Genomic DNA, 26,121 nt, shown 5'->3' with positions numbered 1-26,121 from the left:
ACAGTAGATCATCATCATTTAATCTTCTTGTTGCTATGCACAATATTCCCTTGGTTCTGCTCACTTCACTCAGCATCAATTCATGTAAGTCTTTCCAGGATTTTCTGAAATCAGTCTGCTTACCATTTCTTATAGAACAGTGATTTTCCCATTACATTCAAATACTTTTGAGCCATTCTCCAACTGATGGGTTCCTTGTACTACAAAAAAAGGGCTGCTACAAACATTTTTGCACATGTGGGTCCTTTTCCCTCTTTATGATCTTTTTTGGGATACAGACTCAGGAGGCCCTTCACATTTTCTACATTGTTACCCAAATGAACTAGTCTTCAAACTTATTCTTCCCCTTTCCTCTTCTATCTTTTCCCCATTGGTCACCTCTGCTATGTTTTTAATAGGATCTCTTTTCTCATCTCTGTTTTTTGAAATGTCTTCCCACTTCTCAAGGTCCAATTTAAGTACCAAACTCTTCATGCAAACATTTTAGATAGCCTTTTCTAACCTCTTCCAACTAGATCAAAGTTATCTCTTTGTTCAAATTTCATAAACTATGTTGTTTAGATCTTTCCTATACAAGAATAACTCATTTTCTCTTGTATCATAGTTATTTTTGTACATTATTCTACATTTAATTTAAATTCTGGAAATTGTATAGCATTGTACTTAATGCAATTCTTGATGTTTTCAGACATACAAGGATATTTGAAGTGTTAGAGAAATTTTAAAAAATTACAGATTTTATGGTTACTCCTTTCTCCTTTATTTCTCATGGAAAAACTAGTTGAGGAAAATTTTGAATTAATTTATCATTGGGCCTTGTGGGAACCAATGACAAAAGGGTAATGTAGAGAAAAATGAATAAAAAGATTACAATGATCAATTCTGAGAATAATTTAAAATAATTAATTTGCAAAAGTCTATGCATAACCAAATGTTTTGGTTTATAGATCATACTAAGCTTTTCAGGAGAGGACAATGCCATGCCATTAGAGAGAAAACACATGAAAATTTTGTTACACTCACTGGTAATTGACTGGCAGATAAGCTTCATGGTAAATCACAAAATAAGAGAAATTCAGAGTTAGTAGATCTTAAAGGACAACTGATTCAAGCCATATTTAAACCAAATCAACAAAGAAACAAACAAAAAAAAAACCCAAATAGAAAAATAAACCAAACAAAACTAAACTACCATCACTACCTCTACAACATACCTTTACAATGCATCTTACAAGCAGGTTTTATTTTTAAGATTTCTATTTCTGTAAAAAAACTCCATTTTACTTCTGTAAAACTCTAATTTTAGGGTGCTTTCTTTTTATTTCTAGCTTACATTTTCCTTCTTTCAACTTCACTCTACTTATCATTAGTTCTATCTTCTGTGGAAAAGCAAAACAAGTCCAGTCTCTCTTCTATATCATAGTTCAATAAGACTAAGTCCATTCGTTCTAGTTAGTTCCTTAAGCTAATCACCAAATAGTATGGCTCGAGCTTTTCATTTTTCAGGATACTATTTTATTTGTCTTTACAATGTGATGCCCAGAACAGAACACTCTAGATATAGTTGGACCAAGAAAAAATACAGTGAGATTCTCATTTTGCCATTTTTCAGATGCCTCTTTTAATAACCTAATATCACATTAGTGTCCATAACACACCCTTATTACTTATTGTATTTGTATCAATTTAAACAATTTTTCACATTTTTATAAAATGGTTCACACTCATTTTTTCTTACTGCATACTAATATTCCATGTTCCCTACTCCCTCCTCCCCATCATTGCCTTATTCATGTTCTTGACTACTTATTTATTAGGAGATGGGCTCTTGGTCAATATATTTCATGTCATTTTCTCTTATATTTTGCATATGTGACTCCTGATAATGATACATATTATGATTATTTCATTATTCTATGCATTTATAATTCTACCTCCATTGATTTTATTCATGCAAAGACTTTCAAATTTTGCCTCATCAAAATTGATTGTTTGATTTTTATAATCTTCTCTATGTCTTGTTTAATTATCAATTTTCTTCTCAGAAATCATTGTTGAGAGATATCTTTTCTAATTTTTTTGTAGTATGACCTCCCGTATGAAAATTGTACAGCCATTTTGAGCTTGTTATAATATATGGTTTGAGGTGTTGGTCCAAACGATTTTTCCTAGATCTCTTTCCAACTTTCCCAACATTTTTTTCTAAGAAAAGATGTTTTCCACTCAGGACTTTATGTTCTAGAGGTGTAACAAACACTAGACTACATTTTGCATTAACTGAATTTATTTCTTACTTAGTAAGCACCATGGATCAACTTTTCTGCATGTGTTTTTTTTTAAGAAGACAATATTTGTATTTTTAAAATAAATTTAAGAACAAATTTAAAAAAAAAAAAGAGTTTTGATGACTACTGCAAGTGAAGATGGCTCCAGGAATTACACAGTGATGATTATCTAGTGATGAAGGGCATTACTTTAACAAGTTCTCATTAATAATAATGAAGATATATTCATACATATTGAAATAACAGAACCCTACCTTTAGAGCTGGTAGTGATCGTAGAGATCGTTGAGCACAATCCTCTCACTTTATAAATAAGGTACCTGACTCCAAAGAGGTGAAGCAGAGAAGTGAAGTGATTTAAGGTGATTCAGATAACTAGTAACAGAGAAAGAATGTGAACTGAGGACCTTGGCTATCCCCACTTAATTTCTACTATTCTTTGTAGTTCTGTTTTATTATTGTAAAAAATGGAGATAAAATAAGATGGGATGGTTGCAAAATAGCCAATATACATTTGTGAAATACCAGGGTTTAAAGTTGTCAAGAGTTTTATAGACCATCTAATCTAATATCTTTATTTTACAGATGACAAGCATTCTCTTTACAGAAATATCTTCATCAAGGAAAGTTGAGTTGTCATATTACAGACATGACCCTATAACAAATCTAATAGAAAATAAAAGGGTAGACAGATGGCATAGTGGCATAGAGTTCCAGTCCTGGAGTTAGGAAAACCTGACTTCAAATCTGGTCTCAGACACTTTCTAGCTGTGTGACTCTGGGCAAGTCATGTAATTCTGTTTGTTTCAGTTTTCTCATCTGCAAAGTGATTTAGAGAAAGAGATGGCAACCTCTCCAATATTTTTGTTAAGAAAAACCCAAATGGGGTCATGAAGAGTCAAACATGATTGAAATGACTAAACAACAACAAATAACAAATAGAAGATGATAAGTAATTGAAGAATATAGTTTTCCTTTCATACAATTCACTCAGGAAGTTGTTTTCTCAATTTTTGTGCACATTCATAATCATAAGATTGCAGAGATCATGGTAAATAGTCATTCCATTTGATAATTGAGCCATTTAAACATAAATGTTTTCTTTTCTTATTATACAGTTAGAGAATGAGCTGAAGTAAGAGTTTTCCCCTTATTGCCAATAAGGCAGGAGCACCCATATGGGTATGTTGTTAATTGAAAATGCTTTTTAAAAAATCATAGTGAGTTATGCATTTTTTCCTTATGAATTCCATTTAAGAATAGAACTGAAGCTGACCCTCATCATTATTTTGCTGAATAGACAATACAATCAGTCTGATCTTGATTCTTGGATAAAAGGGATAGATATATTTTATTGTTCTTTTTCATGTTAAAAAAAAGTATCTTAATTAGCAGGAAATATGGGAAGGATTTGATACCGGTACTGAATGTCCAGTTGCTAAAATGTCACTTTGGAATTTTAATGATCTTATAATTTTTATTTTTCAAAATTTATAGGTTTTAGGTCATCATTTTAATTTAACATTTCTATCTACTGAGAAAGAAAAAAAGGTCTTAAATTGGCTCCTCAAGCATAGTAATAATTTGCATATAAGATTGCATGATGATGCTTTTATCTTTGAAAATATCAGTTTATTATTATGCTCAATTTATATGTGTGGTGACTTATTACTTTTTTTTTCTTTTGTTAAGTGTATTATACAGGTGTGTGTGTGTGTGTGTGTGTGTGTATGTGTGTGTGTGTATGTATGTGTGTATATATATATATATATATATATATATATATATATATAATCCACAATGGACTTCTGACTGTAGAATGGATAATTTGTTGTTCAATCATTTTTTTCTGTTGTTTTCAACTCTTTGTGAATCTATTACCTTTTCTAGCTCATATTACAGATGAGGAAACTGAGGCAAATAGAGTTAACTGTCTAGCCCATGTCCACACAGTAAGTGTCTGAGAATAGATGTAAATGTAGAGAGATGAATTTTCGGGATTCCATGTAGTATTCACATGGGGAATCTATCCCCAGTATCCAGAATGAACAATAGTACTGTGTTTAATTTTCAGAAAATAAGCTGATTTCTAGATCTAGGAGAAGACCAGAATACTAGGTGGGACCTACAACATCTCACTATGTTGTCTGGAAAATTCTGATCAATCACTTCTATACTAATTTCCTTCAGTTTTTCTATCTTTGGGAGAAATAATATGAATGTGATTTTACTTATCTAAAATGGGCTGTAGTTATATTTCTGAAAATTGTCCCATTTCTTGGATCCATTAATTTTTTTCCCTGTTGGCATAGCAACAGATTAAAAGATGAACCATAGTATCAGAGATTTGCTTCATTCTTAAGAAACAAACTAGACATTTATTCTATGTGTAATTATATCCTTTCTGTCATCTTTTCTCAGTCTATGTGAGGTGTGACTTGAGTACTTCCTATTCTTATTCCTAGGTGTACTAAGAAATTAGATTCTATAGTCCTGGGTTGCAATTAAAAAAGAATCCAGTTAAAATGCTATTTTATACAATGATAAAAGGTTACTTTGAGGCAGTCACTGAGTCATGTTCTTTCTGTGAAATGTTGTTATGCAAATTGTAGAGAATTTTTGCAGCTGACTGAGGCAAAAAATATTTCATCTATTCTTTCCCACAATACTAGAGTTTATGTATACAAACATGCCTCACCAAACATTGCTAATTAGTTCCATGAAATCATGGGGGGATGTGGGAGGGTGGGGAGGGGGAAGGATTGAGGGAGTAAGTAGCTTAGGAGCAAGTTATAAATAGATTTATAACCTCAGTGGGGTGCAGAGAATGGTAAGTACTTGGGTGGAAAATATAGGATAATAAAAAAAAGAGAGAGATATGAAGACACAAAATCTATGAGTGGGCAGGACTGAAAAGACCCTGGCGAAATATGGTAGAACCAAGGTCAAAGAACTTGAGTGATATGGTATGGTGTAGTGTGTGTGTGTGTATGTGTGTGTGTATCTATGTGAGTATGAGTGTGTGTGTGTGTATCTATATTCCCTAAATCATAGAACACATGGAAACAGAGTACTAAATAAAGATGGAGCTAATCTGAATAAGAAAGCTAGGTGGTAAGAGGGGTAAATTTATATTATCAAGGTACATAGGTCAGCCCAGCAGGCCAATCCCTAGAACAGAGAGTCTAGAGGAAGGGAACAAATGAATAGAAGTAGAAGGGGTGCAATTTAGAAATTATTGGATTAGTATACAGTGATTGCACTATAACATGACATTTCATACATACATAACAAAATATCATTGTGTTCAAGTAGGGATATTGGTGGATATACTGAATTTATTGTGTTATTATCTTTATATAAATGGCTCTAAGCCTTTTTTTTTGTTCATAATACAACTATCATTCTTTATTGTGAGGAATTTAGACTTACTGCCAGACTTTTGGGATCCCCATGTAAATGGGATTGCAAGAACAAGTCTGTAGGGGTAGAAAGAAAGGAACTATCCAAAAAGCTTAATTCTTATGCGTATAGACAGAGTTCTTGATGCATACAATTCTATGTGGACTGTGGAATACCAGTATACAGTGGTTCGGTAGCCTTGGTCTGCTAACTATATAGTAAAGAGGAACATTTCTTATTGTAGAGTCTGAATAGAGGTTTATTCAAAGGCACTAGCACTGGAGTACAACAAGGTGAGAAAAGGCCCTCGGATACTTTCTCCCTGGAAGTCCACTCAAAACTAAATGACTTAATTCAAAACTTAATTCCATTCTTGATTTTTTTGTCCTTGTGGTCTAGCATTTCCTGTTTTTAGTTGAAAGAAATTGGATATTCTGAGAATTTCTAGAAGCCACTGAGTAAAAAAGTTCTGAGTAAATTTTTTGATATAATAAATCTGTAGCTAAATCATTTATTCATTGGCCACATACATATTGAACTTAGTGGAGCCAATGCTACATAGAAATTATGGTAAATTTGAGGTCACTCTTCCCAGGGACTTTCTTAATGGCAAAAAATATTTCTAATTTTTGTTCTTGTTATATCTTTGTAGTAAATGTTTTTTGTTAAAAACTTGTTTGAATTGACTATTGATCACTGGTAATTAATAGTTAAATGAATCCATTAGAATAGAGATTCTAGTGTATAGCCTTTGAGAAGAGATATGTTTAGTCCCTCAGAGGATACCATAGAACAAAAAGAAGATGGGTCTGACTTTCCTTTGGTGGAATGACTTCAAAGCCTTGATTTATGAGGTCTACCTAGACAAATCTCAAGGCAAGCTCTGGCTAATTCTTTGAAATATGCTGTTTTATAATTATTATTCACGAAACATTTATTGAGCATCTACTAGATGCTAGTCAAACAGTACAGAAAGAAAAAATAATGATAGTTCATAATGTTAAGAGGTTCACACTATGTGAGATAAATAAATCCAAATGGATATGGATACAAAATAAAAGCAAGGTAATTTCTATTACTGGTAAGAACAAGAAAGATTTATCTCATATAGGAAATGGCTTTGAATAAAACTAGGGATACTAAGAAAAAAGAAGGATGTAGTGAATTCTAGTACACAAAAATAGTTATTAGTTTTTCATTTTCCTTCCTTTTTGTGAAATCTGTACAACATATCTATCCACATATATTCTGAAATGGTAAAGTGAAAATTGAAGTTATAAATAAAATATGATCTAATAATAATGATAAAAATACAATGCCTGTTTTAAGATTTCTAAAATATATTGAATTTTAATGATATTAGAATGATGTGTTAGTTCTTTTACCACCCCAATTTTCTTTTTTATAATTATTTACTTTCCAATCCACTCAGTATCATCTACCTAAGATAAAGGCCTATTTAAGAAATCATGTTTAAATTTTAAATCTAGTACCCACTGAAGGTATCCAAATGACAATCTGTTGCTACTAACAACTTCTCTGCTCTTCAATCAGTCAATAAACATTTATTAAGTGCCTACTATATTTACTATTCCTAAAAATTAAAAAGTTTGGCAGGAAAGCCTTGTTGAACCAGGATGAGAGTAAGATACAGTCTAGTGCAGGGCACACCAGTACAGAACAGGACCCAGAAAACAAGGAGCAGATTTCAGAAGTGAATGAGTCAGCATTGACAACAGCTGTTTCCAAAGCTTTCAATCTTTGAAGCTTGGAATAGTTGCCCTTCACCCTGGAAGGAGAGCCTCACATTAATAAAGAGTTAAAAATCAAAAAATAGTCTAGAAAAATGAACAGTTACCATGGTGACAAGGAAGCTCACAACATATACTCAGAAGAAAAGAACAAAGTCAAAATTAATATATTTAAAATGAAGACAAATATGAATTGGTCTTAGGTTATGGAAGAGCTTGAAAAGGAATTTGAAAATTAATTTAAAAAGATAAAGGAAAAATTGGAAAGAGAAATGAGAGTGATGCAAGAAAATAATGAAAAAAAAATTAAGTTTGGCTAAGGAGGCACCAAAAAAATACTGAAGGAAAAACACCTTAAAAAACAGGATAGTGGACACCTAGAGGGTGCAATAGAAAGAGTGCTGACCCTGAAGTCAGGAGGAGCTGAGTTCAAATCTGACCTCAGATACTTAATACTTCCTAGCTGTATGACCCTTGGCAAGTCACTTAATCCCATTTGCCTCAAGAAACAAAACAAATAAAAAAAACAGGATAGGCCAAATGATAAAAGAGGTACAAAAATCCAATGAGAAGAATGCTTTGAAAAGCAGAATTGGCCAAAAAAGGTCAAACATTTAATAAAATGAAAAAATTATCCAAAAAATAGAATTGGCCAAGTAGAAAAGGAGGCACAAAATCTCACTGAAAGAATTAATGACTTAAAATTGTAATTAAGTAAGTGGAAGATAATGACTTTATGAGAAATAAAGAAACAATGAAAGATAGCCAAAAGAATGAATGAAAAAAAAACAGAAAAAATATAAGGTATCTTATTAGAAATTTACTTTATTTAATTGCATAATTTAAAATTAAAAATAAAAAATACATTTAAATAAATAAATAAAAATTTAAAAATTTTTGGACTTACTGACAGCTACAATTAAAAAAAAAACAGCCTAGATATCATCTTTCAATAAATTTTCAGGGAAAACTGATCTGGTATTCTAGAAGCAGATAGAAATTTAATGAAGCCACAAATTACCTCCTGAAAGAAATTCCAAAAAATGAAAACCCCCAGGAATATTATAATAAAATTTCAGAACTCCCAGGTCAAGAGAAAATATTGCAAGGAGTTAGAAAGAAAAAAATCAAGTATTGTGAGACTACAGTCACTACAGCCAAGATTTAGCAGTATCTTCATGAAAGGATTGGCGAGTTTGGAATATGATATTCCAGAGGGCAAGGGAATTAGGATTACAACCAAGACTCCTTCAGGAGAAAATTGTATATTCAAAGAGATAAAAAATTTTCAAATATTCTTGATGAAAGTCCTGCAATTGAATAGAAAATTTGACTTTGAATTACAAGACTCAAGAGAAGCATAAAAAGGTAAACCAGAAAAGGTAATCAAGGAACTTAATAAGGTCAAGCTGTTTACATTTCTACATGGGAAAATGATACTTGAAACTCATAAAAACTTTCCTCACCATTAGAGCAGTTAGGGGTATACATAGACAGAGGACACAGGTATGAGATATATATTTAAATAAGAGGTAAGAAAGAGGAATGCACTGGGGGAAAGAGAAATGGGGAGGTAGAATGGGATAAATTATCTCACATTACAAGAAGGGGTAATTACAGTCAATAGGGACATGGAATAAGTGGCAGGGAATCCTATAACTTTATTCTCATCAGAATTGATTCAGAGAGCAAATAACACACACCCTCAATTGGCTATACAAATCTATTTTACCTTACCCTACAAGAAGGCAGGAGGAGAAGGGAATAATACAAGGGGGGATCCTCATAAAAGGGAGGTTGGATTGGGGGAGATAATAGAACTGAAACATTTTAAGGAGGGTTAGGGTGAAAGGGGAGAATAGAATAAATTAGACAGGGGAAAAAAAGATAGAAGGAAATACAATTGGCAATCAAAACTCAAAAAAAAAAAAAATGAAGCCAGTTTCTCTTATAAAGGCCTCATCTCACATTAGTAGTAGTAGTATTCAAATCTATTTGTAACCATAGAAATAAAATAGTTTTCTCAATCACTATTGATTGAAGAAATGAAAATGAAAACAATCCTGAGGTACTACCTCATATCTGTTAGATTTGTTAATAAGACAGAAAAGGAATATGATAAATGTTGGTGGGAATTTTGAGACACTAATACATCATTGGTGGAGTTGTGAATTGATTCAAGCATAATGTAGAGCAATTTGGAACTATACCCAAATATTTATAGCAGCTTTTTTCTGGTGACAAATAATTGGGAATTGAGGGACCACCTATCAATTTAGGAGTAGGTGGACAATTTGTGGTATGTGTTTGTGATTAAATACTATTGTGGTATAAGAAACGATAAGCTAGGTGCTCTCAGAAAAACCTGGAGAGACTTACCATGAACTGATATGCTATCATAATAGCAGCAGTGATCAGCTATAAATGACTTATCTATTGTAAGTAATACAGTGACCCATGACAAGTCTGAAAGACTTGTGAAAACACTGCCCATCCTTAGAGAAAGAACTGATGGAATCTGAATACAGATTGAAGCATCCTTTTTTAAATTTTATTTTTCTTGGGTTTTTATTTTCGTTATGTTTTATTTTATATTATGGACTATATGGACTATGACTAATATGGAACTATGTTTTGCATGATTACACATGTATAATGCAAATCAAATTGTTTTTCCTTCTCAATGAGGAGGCTGGAAGGGAGGGAGAGAGAATTTGGAACTGACTTTTAAAAATGAAGCTTCAAAATAGTTTTACATGTAATTGGAGAAAAATAAAACATTGAATTAGAAAAGAATGCAATCCCTTTCCCTTTCAAACACATATACATACACATACACACACACACATACACACACACGAGCATATGATGCCTACTCCATATTGTTTGACTATCTCCTTGCTTACTTGCTTAGAATAACCAATTATCATCCACCCATCAAAACTATATCCCAGAACTTATGCCTAGGAAGATATAAGCAGTTAATAAAGGTTTATTTGTTTTTTTATTTTTTTTTATTTTCCCATTCACTCATGGCATTTCAAAAAAGCAGAGATTTCAGCAGTTTTGTGACATTCTGTACTCCAAATCACACAGATCCTCCATGTCTTAATGTGAATAAATGAAAAAAAAATTTTAAATATTTACTATGTGATATGGATTATGCTAAACAATGCACATATGAATAGAAAAGAAATATGAATGATCTCTTCAAGAAGTTTAGGTTGGACATGTAAAGGAATGGTGGCCAGGGAATTGTATTTTTGTTTGATGAGGGGCTGTGAGAATGTGTGAAATCTTAGGAAAAGCCATTTAATATCAGTTGGAACAGAGTCCACTAGTCCCAAAAGAGAAATCCTCTTCATAGCCTTTCCATCATGTCCTATCCATCTGTTATCCAGCCTTTGTTTGACAGTGTTCACTGAAGAGAAAATTATTATATCTTCAGAAAGTGTATTCTATTTTTACATAGCTAATAATTGAGAAATCATTTCTAACTTCTACCTATTATTTCTAGCTCTGTCCATTGTAGTCAAAAGGAACAAATACATACTTTTTTGTACTTGAGAATCTTTCAAATTCTTGAAGGCAATTATTATTTCACCCACTGTTTTCTCTTTTCCAGGTTAAACATCACCAGTTCTTGCAACTAGAAAGAATTTTTGTGGATTTTTTTTGTAGAATGAACCTGCAGCTCTTCACCATTTTGGTTGTTTTCCTCAGGATGCTTTCCACCTAATCAATACTTTTCCTGAAGTTTGGCACATAGAACTTCAGACAATAAGCCAGATGTGTTCTGACTCAGGTAGAGAACAGCAGGACTATCATTTCTCTAGTTCTGTACAATATATCTTTCTTATTTCTGCTAGTACTTAAAGCTACCATTCCATAATGGGAATTTACCTTAAGTTGTGGACTACTGAAGCCTGAGGCTGAAAAATATAACCTGGTGGCCAACCTGCTGGTAACAAAAATATGAGAGCTTAGCTAGGTTGTCACTCAAGTGACAGCCACAAAGTCTGTTGGCAGGCCTGTAGTTAAATTGTTTCTAGCTTGGCAGAAGTGCCAAATCTTAGTTTCTTCTGGTATTGCCTTTGAGATTTGAGGGTCACTACCATGCAAAAAGACACTGAAGAATGATTTCAGTGACTTGCAACTAGAAATGTAATAAGCTGGTTCAAATCATTAAAAAGTGAATCATTGAAATAATAAATCTACCCAAATGGAATCTGGGGTATTATTATTTTGATAAAAGTTTGTCCTTTGCTGATATCTCTAAAAATATCAAGTAAAGAGTTTCCTGAGATGTCATCTATCCTTTAGCCTCAAAGTGGGAGGATAATACATAGAGAAGACGAAGTAGAAACAAGTTCCATAGACAAGATTCCTCTATGGAGTATTGTAAAATCTATTCTCTTGTATTGCAACTATGAAAACATTCAGAATCTGCCATGAAAATTCATATAAACATTGATAATTAAGATACAATCAAAGCCTTGCCAACACATAAAAGTAAGCTGAAATTCCACACTTACTACACAATGCTTAATTCAGAATTCCATTAGAGACACTTAAGCATGCTAAGTGAACATCAAGTTAGACATTAACTTCCTATTTAGGGAGATTTCAAAAACTTTTCTTAGAATACGTTTATTGGAATGTTTTAAAAGTGACTTGCTTCCAAGTTGAGGGCAATGATGAAGGAATCCTTTGAGTCTCTCTGAAGTGTAATGTCCAACTTCAGTCACCCTTAGCCAAGATTGCTATTGATTCTGAAGCAGCTGAGAAGTATGGTTATTTGTGGGATTATATTTCTGAGTCAGAAGAAGCCAAAGTGAAATGCTACTTCTAATTTTCAATAGTGGCAGTAAATATATGCATTATTCCAAAATATTCTTTAACATACAAACTTAATGATATTGCATTCCACATTAAGTGAACTTGAAAATTTCAATTAAAAAAAGGAAAAAGAAGTGTTGTTGCAAGACTTTTATGGTTATTTATCTGGGTTCTAACCCACCTGAAATGATTCCATCCCCAGGCTTGCCTCAGGCCAAAACAATGTGAAGTGAGCTAAGAATGACCATAACCCCCAGTTCTCAGTATGATTCTATTTATAAAACCAACATCACAGAAAGATGTTGCAAAATATTATTCAGTGCAAAAATATTAGTTACAATAAAATAAATTCTAAAAATATAAGCATGCATTAAAAGAGTGATTGCCACAATGAGTTGAAATACTTCCAGTTTAATATATAGGTAATATATATTACTTATAAAAGCTATTAATCCAATTTAACAACATCCATTGCATTTATGCTAAGAAACTGCTAAAAAGCCCTAAATGGAATTTACAGAGATGAATAAAAAGCACAATTACGAACTAGACTTGGGATATTCCAGTTGGTAAATGAGGCTGTGAAATTGCCTTTTGTTAAAGAGAAGGATTAATGACTATGTTAGTACTTGACTAATATTTTATGATGCAGCCTCTTGCTAAGTAAAATTTTTTGTATGTCTTTCTGTAAAACAATTTTGAAATTAAGAATTCTTATACTTTTTATACATAGTATTTATTTTTCTGATTGATTGTGAGTTACTAATACTGAATATCTTTTAGAATGTTATTTTTGAATTCCAGGATATAAACTGAAAATATCTGATATAAGCTAAATAAATAGTTAGAAAGATGTAGTTGATAATTGTTTTATATTATTCTGTAGAAATCATCATGAATCCAGGACCATTAAAAATTCTGAACTTGTTACCAGAAGAGAACGCATTACAAAATGTAGACAGTAATGGCCTTTTAGCTAAGAGTTGATATTCTCAGTGTTCAAGGGACTACTTTTTAGATTTATTTGCAGAAAATAAAACTTTTAAAGGCAGAAAAATCCCAAATAACAAAAAAAAACCCTCTCTAGTAATGTGGGTCTTAAAAAGAACAGTTAAATTTTTTGTGGAAAAAAGGCAAGTGAGTTATAGAGGTTGGAAGAGATGACATTTGGAGTTCCTTATAGCCCTGGGTCTATGATACATATTTATTAATTTGAGATCTAGAAAATCTGTTATTCTAGCTGGTAGGCTAAAAAGAATATTTTCTTGATTTCTGTGATACTATATTATCATGTATTTTTGGCAATTTTGAGCAGTCCTAATCTATCTCTACTCTGTTGTATTGCAACTATGAAAATATCAGAATCTGCCATGAAAATTCATATAAATATTGATTTATCTCTTCTTCCTTCCTTCATGGATAGGGATATCCATTGAAATATCCATAAAAGTTCAGCCCACAATTATCTCCTTTTCTCTCTTTATTTTGCTTTGAAGGTTGTTTCTATTCTCAAATCATAATTGGCATGTCTGCCAGATAATGCCTAAGTTTCTGTTTTCTTTCTTCTTCTCCTTCTCCTTCTTCATCTCCTTCTCCTTTTCGTCTTCCTTTTCCTTCTCCTCTTCCTCCTCCTTCTCCTCCTCTTTCATCTTCTTCTTCTCTCTGTCTCTGTCTCTCTGTCTCTGTCTCTCTCTCTCTCTTCTCTCTCTCTCTCTCTCTCTCTCTCTCTCTGTCTCTCTTTTTCTTCTCTCTCTCTGTCTCTTTCTGGTACCTTCAAATGCTTGTTAGAAGTTGTCATTGGAATGTCCATCCATCATCTTAATCTCAACATAGTGTAATACTAAACAAGTCACATAACTTATTAGTACCCTAGGCAATACTCTAAGAATATAAGTTAAGAGCAGGTATAACTCTGATAGAGGAATTTTTTCTCATTGTGGGTTCCTAATACTCATAAAATTGTAGGTCTGGTAAGATCAAATGAATATATAAAAACAAAACAAGTTAAAAACAAATAAATAAATGAACAACTCAACAGGCTAAAAACAGACTTACCACTTATGTCCAAAAATAATTCTCCCACCACATTTCTCTATTTTTTCTCAATAAAACAATCATTCTCCTAGTCCCTAAATGTACTCTTATTGTGCAGTAGTATTTCACTATAATCATACCTAAAAATGTGGTCACCCATTCCCCAGTTCATGAAGATGATCACTTTAGTTTGCAGTTTTTTTCCATATTTTTAATGCCTCTTATATCTGTACTTTCCCTTCTTCTCTTATTGACATAATTCTAGTCTAGGCTTATCATCAAAGAGAGTGAATATTGAAAAAACCTTCTCCATATAAATTATCTTCCTACCTTCAGACTTATTCTTTTAATTTTAATCTTACATATTATTATTAGATTAATTTTTCCAACATACTATTTTCAGCATAAATCTTCCTGAAAATCTTCAATGGTACTTCATTTCTTGTTAAAAAAAAAAAAGAAAGAAAGAAAAGAGAATGGTATTCAAAATCTTCTACATTCTATCCTTAAAATGCATTTCTCATTATATCCTCACTTTTTCTCCTGCATATTCCCATTCACACACACAGATAGATGCCCACACCCCCACACCTCCATATACAGAGTTTACTGCTGTGATCATGTAACTTCCTGCCCTCTGAGCTTAAGACATTTGTAAAGTGATTATCAAAATGCCTAGCACACAATAAGAGCATAATAAATGCTTGTTCCATTCCCCTTAATTTTGTTCCCATTTTCTCATTTGGAATATGTTATTCCACTCCATTTAATTCCTTAAAGGCATTTATGTTCCAATAATAGCATTCTAGGTAGCCAAACTAAATAATTCTAAGCATGAGTGATTGAACTTTCCTTGGAATTCAACATACTTATTATCAATAACTATTCATCTGATACTTGATCTGTGTTTCACTGGAACTTTCATAGTATTTATGCTCTCATATTATTTAATTTGCATTGTAATTTAATTTATAAGTTTATATCTTCGCATCTAGATCCCAAGTTCATTGAAACAAGGAACTTTTGACATACACATGTACACACATCTATACACATATGTATATATCTACACAATGCAAACATATACATATACGTATATTTATACACACACACACACACATATATATTTATAGTATGCCTGTGGTAATCCAGTACTTTGCATAAAGTTTGATATGTGTGTGTGTATATCTATATATTTGTAAATCCATTTTTTAAAAATACTCAATTCATCCTCAACATTAACAAATTTCCTGAATAACTCCTCTTCTAATCTACATTATACAAGTCACCTGGAAGATAATAGGGGACATATGAATTAGGGATTTCTTATTTATTTTAGTTTAAGTTTTCTTTAGAAGCAAAATATAACCATTTTTCTGTGAATTGAAATCATTTGTCAGAATAGTCTTAAAAGTCCAATGATATCAAAACTAGGGACAAGGGAGCAAGACAATTCACCACTTATGTATATTTTATAACTCATGAAAATACTGCATGATAATAATTATATTGTGGAAGGTGATGCCATATAAAATTACCATAGGATGATTAGCGATAATATTTACATTTTTAATTGAAACATCTATTTATTCCCAGAACACACAATTTCAAGATGGTAACTAAACATAAGTAGTCTGGGGTGATACACTACTACCTCATACATGTGGCAAAACCTAGAACAAAAGGCTATCAACCATTTTAGATATATGGTTATCTTTGAGATGAAATGATGACAGTTTATTTTCCAATTTAAATAATTTCTGCCTTGAAAACAGATGGACATTTCTTCAGGATCAAAGCAGCAGGTCATCTTCCTAAAGAAAGAATAACACCTATGAATCTCAATCTCTTCTTAAATCTCTAACATCTGGATTCTGACTACATCATTCAACTAAATCTACTTTCTCCAGTGCTATTAGTAATATCTTAATTGACAGATCTGTAAGTCTTTTCTCCTCCTTCAATCTTTTTGACCTCTCTGATTCCTTTTTTTTTTTTTTTTTAAGAATGATTCCTTTGATATTATCAATCACTCTCTTCTCAGTGAAACTCTTTTCCAATTAGGTTCCCAGAACCCAATTCTATTCTGGTTTTCTTCTTAGCTGGGTGACAGCTCCTTCTTAGTCTTTGCTTCTGAATTTTTATCCAAGGCACACTGACAAATGGATATCATTCATGATTCTGCTCTGGGTTTTCTTCTCTATGTATATTATATAACTTAACTCATCAGTTCCTATGTGTTCACTATGAATTGCCAACAATTCTATTATTTACTTTTCTAGTCTCAACTTCTCTCTTAACGTCCAAGATCATATTTCCAATTGTATTTCAGTCATCTTGGGATGGATGTAGAATAGAAATCCTAAACTCAGCATGTCATTATTTCCCCCCTGGATCTTTCTCCCTTTCTTATCTTCATCCTGCTCTTCTTCTTCTTCTTCCTCTTCTTCCTCCTCCTCCTGCTTATCATCATCTTAAATTTGTCCTCCTCTTAGAAAGAAAAATTATCTTCTCAGCCCCCCACACGCTCACAAGCTAGACACAATCCTCAACTCTTTATTATCCCTTATTTCCCATATTCAATCTGTTACCAATATCTGTCATTTTCATCTTCGCAATTTCTTTTGAATAATCCTCTCTTCTGACACTGCCAACATTCTGGTACAAGCCCCTTAACACTTCATGCCTGAACTATTGCATTGGCCTGCTGGTGGGTCTGCTTACCTTGAAGTCTTTTCTCACTCTAATATATCCATTCCGACACCAAATTGGTTTTCAATGTAAGTTTAACCATATTACCTGCCTTCTATCTCTTCAGTAAACTTCAGTGCCACTCTTTTACCTAGAGATTCAAATTAAAAATCTCGTGTTTGACAATCAAAACATTTGACCTGACCTCTTCCTAATTTATACCTCTTCTTACATCTCACTCCCTTCCAGTTACTTTGTGACTCAAGGATACTAGCTTCCTTGGATTCCTTGAATAAGGAATAATAAACGTTCTGTGCTTTTTATGTGGTTTTTGTGGTTTTTCACTGACAGCTTTCCTTGCTTGGGATTTTCTCCTTCCTCATCTCTACCTTTTGGATTCCCTGACATTTTTCATTTTCCAGTTAAACTCCCACCTTCTACAAGAAGCCATTCTCAGTACACCCTTATGATACTCTCTTCTCTCAGTTTATTAATTACAATGTATCTTATAAAGAATTTGTTTGTACATGCTTGTTTTCATGTTACCATTTCTATTAGACTGCTTGAGAACAGGGAATACCCTTTGCCTTTCTTTATATTCTCAATGCTTAGCATAGGGTCTGGTACATAGTAGGCATTTATCAAATTTTTATTGACTCACTAATATATTAAGACTTCTCATTTTTTCCCTTTTTAAATTAACATCTCTCAACAAGGAACAAGTAGATACTTCACATTTCTCATAGAGAAGGTTTCTTTCTGGAGGAGTTTTAAACCTATTTTGTAACATTTACATTCTGATGCTATCTCTGAACCTCTTCTCAAAATAATGTGATGAGTAGCAAAACTTTGTTGATCTATAATACTTCAGCAATAATTCATACTCATTTAGATATTTTCAGGCTTACAAAATGCTCTGCTCATATCAATCTTATGAAATAAGTAATAGAAGTAGACTATTTATAAATGGGGACAACTGAGATTCTGTTTTGGAGATTTTTGGGGGGGAGATTCTGTATCTTTAATTTTCTCAGGCTGGAAGTTGAGTGGTCACTCATAGATTGATTCTACAGATAGTGATCATTCCATGTAGTAGTAGGTAGTGATCAACTCAAACATGATCCATTTCTGACCTGGGCTTGTTTGCTTCTCCTGAGGGAGTTCCAACCTCTCAGGGGCTCATCATATTGATGCTAGATTTCACATGCACACTGAATCAGCTTAATCCTATTACAGAGCAGCAATCCACTATCCTTAGTCAACCTATAGACGGGGTTATGGTAGCATGCTAACACACCTGGCATTATTCCTTGCTCACAGTAACATAGGCACTGAGTATCTGGGGCAGATCTTATTACAAGTCCCTTGACCCCCACTCCAGTATATTTTCCACTATTCTTTGCTGTTTCTTAGTCACAGGTATGATATATCACAGAAGTATAGACTCTTCTTTCTGCCTAGAAATCTGTTCTTGGTCTAATAGCCTATCCATTTTAAATCTGACTGAAATCCATAAGAGTTTCTTAAAATATAAGATTTTTTCCCACAATTAACCCTAATCTGTTCTAATCAAATTCTATATCGTGCATAAACTCTCCTGATAAAGAACCATAGTATTTAAGACACTAAGAAAATCACATCAAGATGAATAGCAGGTAGGAGAATAGAAAACCCAATTGTGTGTTATACTAGCCATTTGACATTCTTTGAATAGGACTTATAGGGAGACACCTATCTACCATAATGGACAAAGATATCATTATTAATAGAAACATACTTCTTATATATCAGTGATAACAGAATTGGAGCCCACTAGGGAATCCTTTAGGAGGTTTAGAAAGTGAACCTCTAGTTGTTGGGTAATGATCCCAAGTGAATAACTCTAAGTGCAATTTGAAATACTAAAGGTGCAGCTCTTCAGAGCATCTGGGTTAATGGTAATAATATAGTACAAAAAATATGCTAAAAGCTGCTGCTTCATGAAGCATACCCTCAATCTACCTCACAACTGAAATATTAAGTTGTTCAGTCCCAACCAGAATGGATACAAGTCCCATGATTCCCAAGGATATAGAGAATGAAGAAGAAATGAGCACATAAACCAGTTTTCTTTTCTTTCTTTTTTCTATATTGTATGTAATGATTGGGTCAAATTGCTGCTTAGCACTTAAAAGCATATTGTAGGAATATTAGTCTAGTAATTACTTAAAAAAATAACTAATTTGGAAAACCATTTCCTCATTCTAAAAGAATCTACCGCATATAGTATTACCACCCAAATACCTAGTATACTTAACAAGGAGAAAAAGTGATTGTTTCCAAAGATTTATGTCATGACTGATAATACTAAAAAAACAAATTCTCACAGATTTTGAATACAAGTATACAGAATGCTCTTCCATCAAGGAACAGAGATGATGGAAATTGCATTATAAAAAATTTAGCCCTTCAGCAGGCTTTTTAAACAAAAGCTTGTGTGATAACATACTCAAAATGTAAGTACGCATAGCCTGTGGGCAGAAAATGAATTAGCTTTGCTACAGAGGAAAGGTTCCACTATTATTTTGCTTTTCCTCATGATGAAGTTGGTAAGAGTTTTCATGTCTCCTTATGACCAAAAATGTGCCAGAAAATATGAATAGTCCAAAAAGGTAGAAGATAAAGTTCATTTCACTAAGAAACTTGTCAATTAAATTGGGAGACAAAATTTATATTTTTAAAAAATCATCAGAGAACAATTACAATGTGGTAATAAGGTTTAACCAAAGTACATCCAATGCATCCGAAGATGTTGCTCGTCTTGACTAATTTCTTACAACTGGACTTCAGTGACTTTGGAGGTAAGAACGAGGCCAAAAAATATGTGCACTATTTCACTTATATCTAATTTACATTCAAGTCAAGACACCTGCTTGCCATTTGGGGGAAGGGGTGGAGGGAGGGAGGGGAAAAAATCATAACAGAAGTAAGTGCAAGCGATAATGTTGTAAAAAATGACTCTGGCATGGGTTCTGTCAATAAAAAGTTATTTAAAAAAAAAGTCAAGACATCACCCTCATGATGTCATTAGTCCCCTTTAAGAATGAAGAACAAAGGACAATAGATTCATTAAGCTGGAAGACATCTCAGAAATTACCTGCCCCCTTTTCATTAGCTAGAGGATAAACTGAGGCTTAGTAAAGTTAAGAAATTTGTCTAAGCTCATATAGGTACTAAGTATTAGAATGGAATTTAAACATTGGTCTTTAATACTAGTGGTTTTTCATCAATTCATATTTCTATAATGTCAAGAAGGGGAAGAAATATGGACTTGGATAGCCATGGACAGTATCATGAAAGAGGTAAAAATATGATCTGTATTTTAAATAAAGAGGAAGAAAAGATTTAATAGTGAAGACAAAATATTTCCAGGCATGGTGAAAAGGAAGAGCAACTAAATAGGAAATCCATAGAAAATAATAATAGCAAAAGCAAACCTTGAAATTTAGGAAATGATAATCAACCAGACTGGAGGATTTGGATTATTGAAGATAAAAAGAACTGGATAAATGATTTAGAACTGGCAGCGCCATAAACATCAATCCAATGGAACCTTCTTATTTTATACATGAGTAAATTGAGGTGCAGAAAGTATAAATTGCTTCCAAATTCAAATAATAAGTGTCTGAACCAGATTTGAGCCCAGGTCCTAGTTAAGGTGAACAAAAAGTCTTCTTTTATTTTTGACTACTATTTCATAAATTTCTTCTTGAGACAAATGTTGGAGAATCCACATTTGGGTTTCCTAAATTAGTAGCTTGATTCTGCTATTTATAGAGGCAAAACCATAAAAGAAATTACCCAGATGTCTCTAGTAAATGGCTTTAAATTCATTCAGGTTGTTGGGGGTGATAGTACTGGAAGTAGCAATTTGTTTGAATAAATCCAAATGTATTTCTTTAGTCCATATTTGTCTACAGTATGGTCAGCTACATGGCTAGAATGCTGAGCCTGAGGTAGGAAAACATGAGTTCAAATCTTATCTCAGATGCTCACTAGCTGTATAACTCTGGACAAGTAATTTAACTTATGCTTCCCTTAATTTTCTGGAGAAGGAAATGGCAAAATACTCCAGTATTTTTACCAAAAAACCCCATGTGGGGTCATGAAGATTTGGACACAATTGAACAACGCCATGACCATTCAACAAGTTTTATTAGGACCAATGAGGAAATAACATTTCATCTTCCAATATTAGGCAGGAAAAGTAGTAAATCTTTCTGCCATTTTTATGTCAAAAGTCTAAATTCTAGCTAAACAAGCAATCAATTATCAAGTAAATAATGGTTTCTGGAATTTGTCCTTGAATTAAAAAGAATCTTCTTCGTGTGTTTGTACAACTAGAACATGTGACAGAAGTAAAAATTTCTAAATCTGATGGCTGGGAAAATACTTAAAGAGTTTTCAATTGCAAACTAGATTTTATTTCATAATCATTACAAGACATTTGCCCTATCTACTAGCATCAATCCCTGGATCTAGGCAGCAAACAAGGGATCATGGAATGGAAGTACAAAGAAGCATAATTCAACGTGAGGAAATATGTACTAAAAATTAAAACTGGCTACAAGTTTGGATAGGCCACTCTGAAAAATAGTAAATTCCCAAAATTTGGAAGCCTTAAATGTATGTAACTACCATAAATTCTGTGCTTGCAGTTAGCCCTGTGCTTCTACTGCTCATCTCAGTATTTTGTATAGTTGAAAGGTATCCCTGCTGTAAGTACATGGGCTGATGCCCTATATCACTTGTAATTCTGTGTCCACACATATTAAGTATTAAGGATACAAGTTAATGTGATATATTTTTCAAAATCTTTTCTTTCTAGAAAAGAGTATATTCTAGTGCACTAGAAAGCAATTCCATAAGCATACATACACACCCATACATATACAAGCATACATATATAGAAACTTAACTCAATGTAGAAATGAATTTCAGTTTTCAAGATTTTTTATAAAATAGTATAATGATTTTTCATGAGAGATACTGACAAAATGTTTTATTAAAAATAATCATAGAAGCTTAACAGTCTTAAGACTGTTTCAATTTTAGAAATGGTATTAGTCCTAAAAAGTAAGAAATATTATTTTTGCGAGTCCTGACACATTGTGGAAAGTATAGGTTAAAGTTGTCTTTACAACTACATGTTCCTGAATTTTTTAAGAAAAAATGAGGTCTTTTAAATTGTAGCAAAATGATTTTCTCCATGACAATGATAGTTATTGAAAGAGAAAAGTGAATGAGCATTCAAAGCTATAAAAGGTAAATAGGGATAGCCATTAGCGACTAATGGAAAAAAGTTCAACAGGGGCATTAAATCTATATTACAGAGCCTCCAATTTGTATTTTATCATATTGATAATGAATACCAACATAACCACTGAAACTAAAGTCGGCATTTTTCCTGCAGTCCCTGTGGGCAGTTTAAATCAATAGTGCCCACATTATCTGTATATACTTGTACATATATATGCATATGTACTTCTAAGCTACAAAAGTGTAATGTGTTTTACTTTCATTTCAAATCTTTAACACAGTGATATACTTCTCTATTCTTCCAATCAATTTATTCTGTTAGTGTTTTTCAGCATTTTAAATCCCTGAGCTAAGTCAATAATGTTGATTACTTACCATAAGCATTGTAAACGCTATTCTAATACAGGTTATTTGCAATTTGACATCCTCATCTATATGCATTATTCCGCTAGGAAAATTAAATGAAACCCTTGATTCTGAATCTGAAACACTTAGAAGTAATGACCCTGTTTACTGATTGACTGAAGTTGTGGTTTTTCAGCACTATTTAATAGAGGAAACAAAAAGCAATATTCAAATAAAGTGGAAGCATCTTAGTTACTTTAGGAAGCATGCATGAATAATAGGCTTTTATTGCATTTTACCCTGTTTATACCTCAAAGTTACTTAGACAATATTGTTATTAGCTTAGAATTGCCCAATTTTGAATTTTTGTGATCACTCAAAATGTAAATCCGATGAACTTGGTCTATTAGAAATTGTACCATTGGTTGGATATTATTTAGGCAAAAATCATGGTAGGTTCTAAAGTAAATTTATTCAAAACCACAGTTTCACTATTGAGAAAGATTTACACATTGTCATTACCCATACGTTGACTTTTTTTACTTTCTAAGGGAAAAGGTTAAAGTTGTCTTGGATATAAAGATTTGTAGGAGTCTCCAAATCAATAGAATTTCCAGAAATCTTTCCAAGAATAATAAAAGCAACATTCAAAATGTTTTCTCACTCACCCTTTTGTTTATATTGTTTTTATAATGCCTACATTCCATATGGGAATCTTTCACTAAAATCAACCATATTTCTTTATAAATTTAATGGTTGGATATGGCTCTAAGCCATTTACTTTTTGACCTATTGGTTGATACAGCACTAGGAGTAGATGAACTCATTTTGGAAGGAAAAAAAAAAGTATTATTTTGGGCCATTGCCCAAATCTCAATCTAAATCATCCGTGAGAGTCTTTTAGTTAAAGAATTTTCAGATAAATATTGTGATGACTTTTCCTATATCTCACCGTTGTGTGAACTCCTGCATATGACTTCTGCTGAAGTCTATTATGGATATTTATAAATTTAGAAATGTCTCTACTTGAGTTTGAAAAATCCAAGGGTGTCCTGAGACTAACACTTTAAACAAGACCTCCAACTATGAAGTCATTGAGCAAGAATGTTTTTGTTTTTGTTTCTGTTTTTGTTTTTAAAGAAGACTGAACTCTCAATATACAAAATGTTTTTTTAAAATATGAAATGTATATTTTTTGCTACTTTCTTTAGAACTGCTTAAAAAGTTCAAGTGAATAGATAATTGACTAGATATGGAAAATAGACAAAATTAAATTAGCAAAGTCATCTCTGAATGTCTGAATATTTAGTGTCTGAAAGACATAAATAGATGCCAAATGAAACTTTAAAAAAACAATTTTAAAAGTTTACATTTTTTCAATACAATGTAAAATGTTTTATTAAAAACTTCAAGAAATTATTTCATTTAAACATACCTCATTTAATGTTCAAAATGATAGGTAACTAGCACAAAATTAAATTGACATTTTAGGAAAATTATTTAAAATTGTACAAATAAATCTAACTCTAATACTCAAAACATCTAAATATTTAAAACATTTTCATAGTATCAACACACATCAATATTAAAATTTAATGAGGTGCAGTATAGATTAGGTGTCAGATGACCTGAATTCCGATTACAACTCTGACACTATATGAACAATATTAGGTAAGTCATTTAAATGTTTTAGGTATCAGTTCCATTTTGTGTAAAATGAAGACATGGGAAGAAATGATCTTAAAATGTCTCCAAGCCAAAATTTATCTTTCTGGTTAGTGTTTAGGTTTTCAAAAGCAACAATTTAATATCTGATATTCAGCCCATAAAAAAAATTTCAAAAAGTTACAATGCTATTTTATAACATTGAGCTTTTAATTACTGAATTACATTGCATGACATCATATTTGAAAAATAATTTTAACCAAAAAAATTCAAATGTATCATAGATCTTCAAAAACAGCTTTCTTTTCTAAAGGAATAATGTAAGTAGAACTCTTGGTGCCATACACTTAAAAATATCTGTCTATCTAATTTACATTTCTATTTATGTACCTTCATAATCAGCAACATTTATAGATAATATGAAAATACAAAGGTTGGCATTAATATGGAAGGCATATTTGCATATTATCATTTTAAATTTAGAACATGAAATTTATTTTTCTTTTACAAATTGATTTTTGGTATCCATATTTTGTTTTCACATCATCTTCATTTCCCTACTTCTCAAGAACCATTACTCACTTGTCTATATTTTCATTTATATTTGATTTTCCAAACCAAATATCTAAATTTTTTGAGACTGTTAAGAAATGAAAAGCCACAAGTATTTTAACTTATTCAACTCTATTTCCTTTGGTCTGAGAAAAAATAAAACAGGAGAGTAGCCTGAATTCAAATCTAGCCTCAGATACTTACCAGCTGTGTGACCCTGAACAACTCACTTAGCACTGATTGACTCAGTTTCCTCCTCTATAAAATAAACCAGAGAAAGAAATGACAAATCCCTCCAGTATCTTTGCCAAGAAAACCCAAAATAAGGTAAAAAACTAAAAAAAATATAGAAAAAAAACCTCAGACGTTATATATAACATCTTATATCTATGACTCCTTACCATTACAGAGAATCAGATGAAGTATCTTGACATATCTCTTCCTTGGGACTAAACTTGATTGTTGTAATTTCATAGCATTCTCTTTCTATTGCTCCATTTTTTTCTTTCAATTTATATATATATACACATACATATATATATATATATATATATTTTAGTCATTGTGAATATTTTCTTGTTTTTACTCACTCCATTTTTCATCAATTAATACAACTCTTTCTATGCTTCCTTGTATTCATCATATTCATCATTTCTTGTAGCATAAAACATTCTATATATTAATGTACCACAATAAGTATAGTCCCTAATTCAGGGGCATCTTCTTTGCTTCTAGTTCGTTGCTATTACAAAAAGTGTTGCTATAAATTTTTATTGTTTATGAACACTCCTTTCTTTGTGTCATTGACTTTCTTTTTTATTTATTTGTTTATTTATTTATTTTTTGGTGTCAGTGATTTTCTATATGACTAAGAAAGACCTTTCTAGTTTTCCAAATTGCTTTTTAGAATAGTTGGATAAGTTCATAGATTGGACATCTTCACATCTATCTATATCTTTCCACAACCTCTCCAACACTGGCCATTTTTGGTTATCTTTACAAATTTTCTAGGAGTTGAAATTCCTTATTTTGATTTACTTTTCTCTTTTTATTGGTGATTTAGAGATTTTTGTTTATTCATTTTTAGTTGACCACTTATCTATGGATAAATGGCTATTAGTCAGATTTCTATTGATACTTAAATTTCTTGGATATCAGACTCTTATCAGATATTTAACACAAATCTACTTCCTTTCTTAACTTAGTTGCATTACTTTTATTTAAGCAAAATCCTTGAATTTCAGTACATGTAATTTTAGT

Source organism: Antechinus flavipes, chromosome 1, assembly GCF_016432865.1.
Source record: "Antechinus flavipes isolate AdamAnt ecotype Samford, QLD, Australia chromosome 1, AdamAnt_v2, whole genome shotgun sequence".
Classification (NCBI taxonomy): domain Eukaryota; kingdom Metazoa; phylum Chordata; class Mammalia; order Dasyuromorphia; family Dasyuridae; genus Antechinus; species Antechinus flavipes.
Note: the sequence above shows the minus strand (reverse complement) of the source record.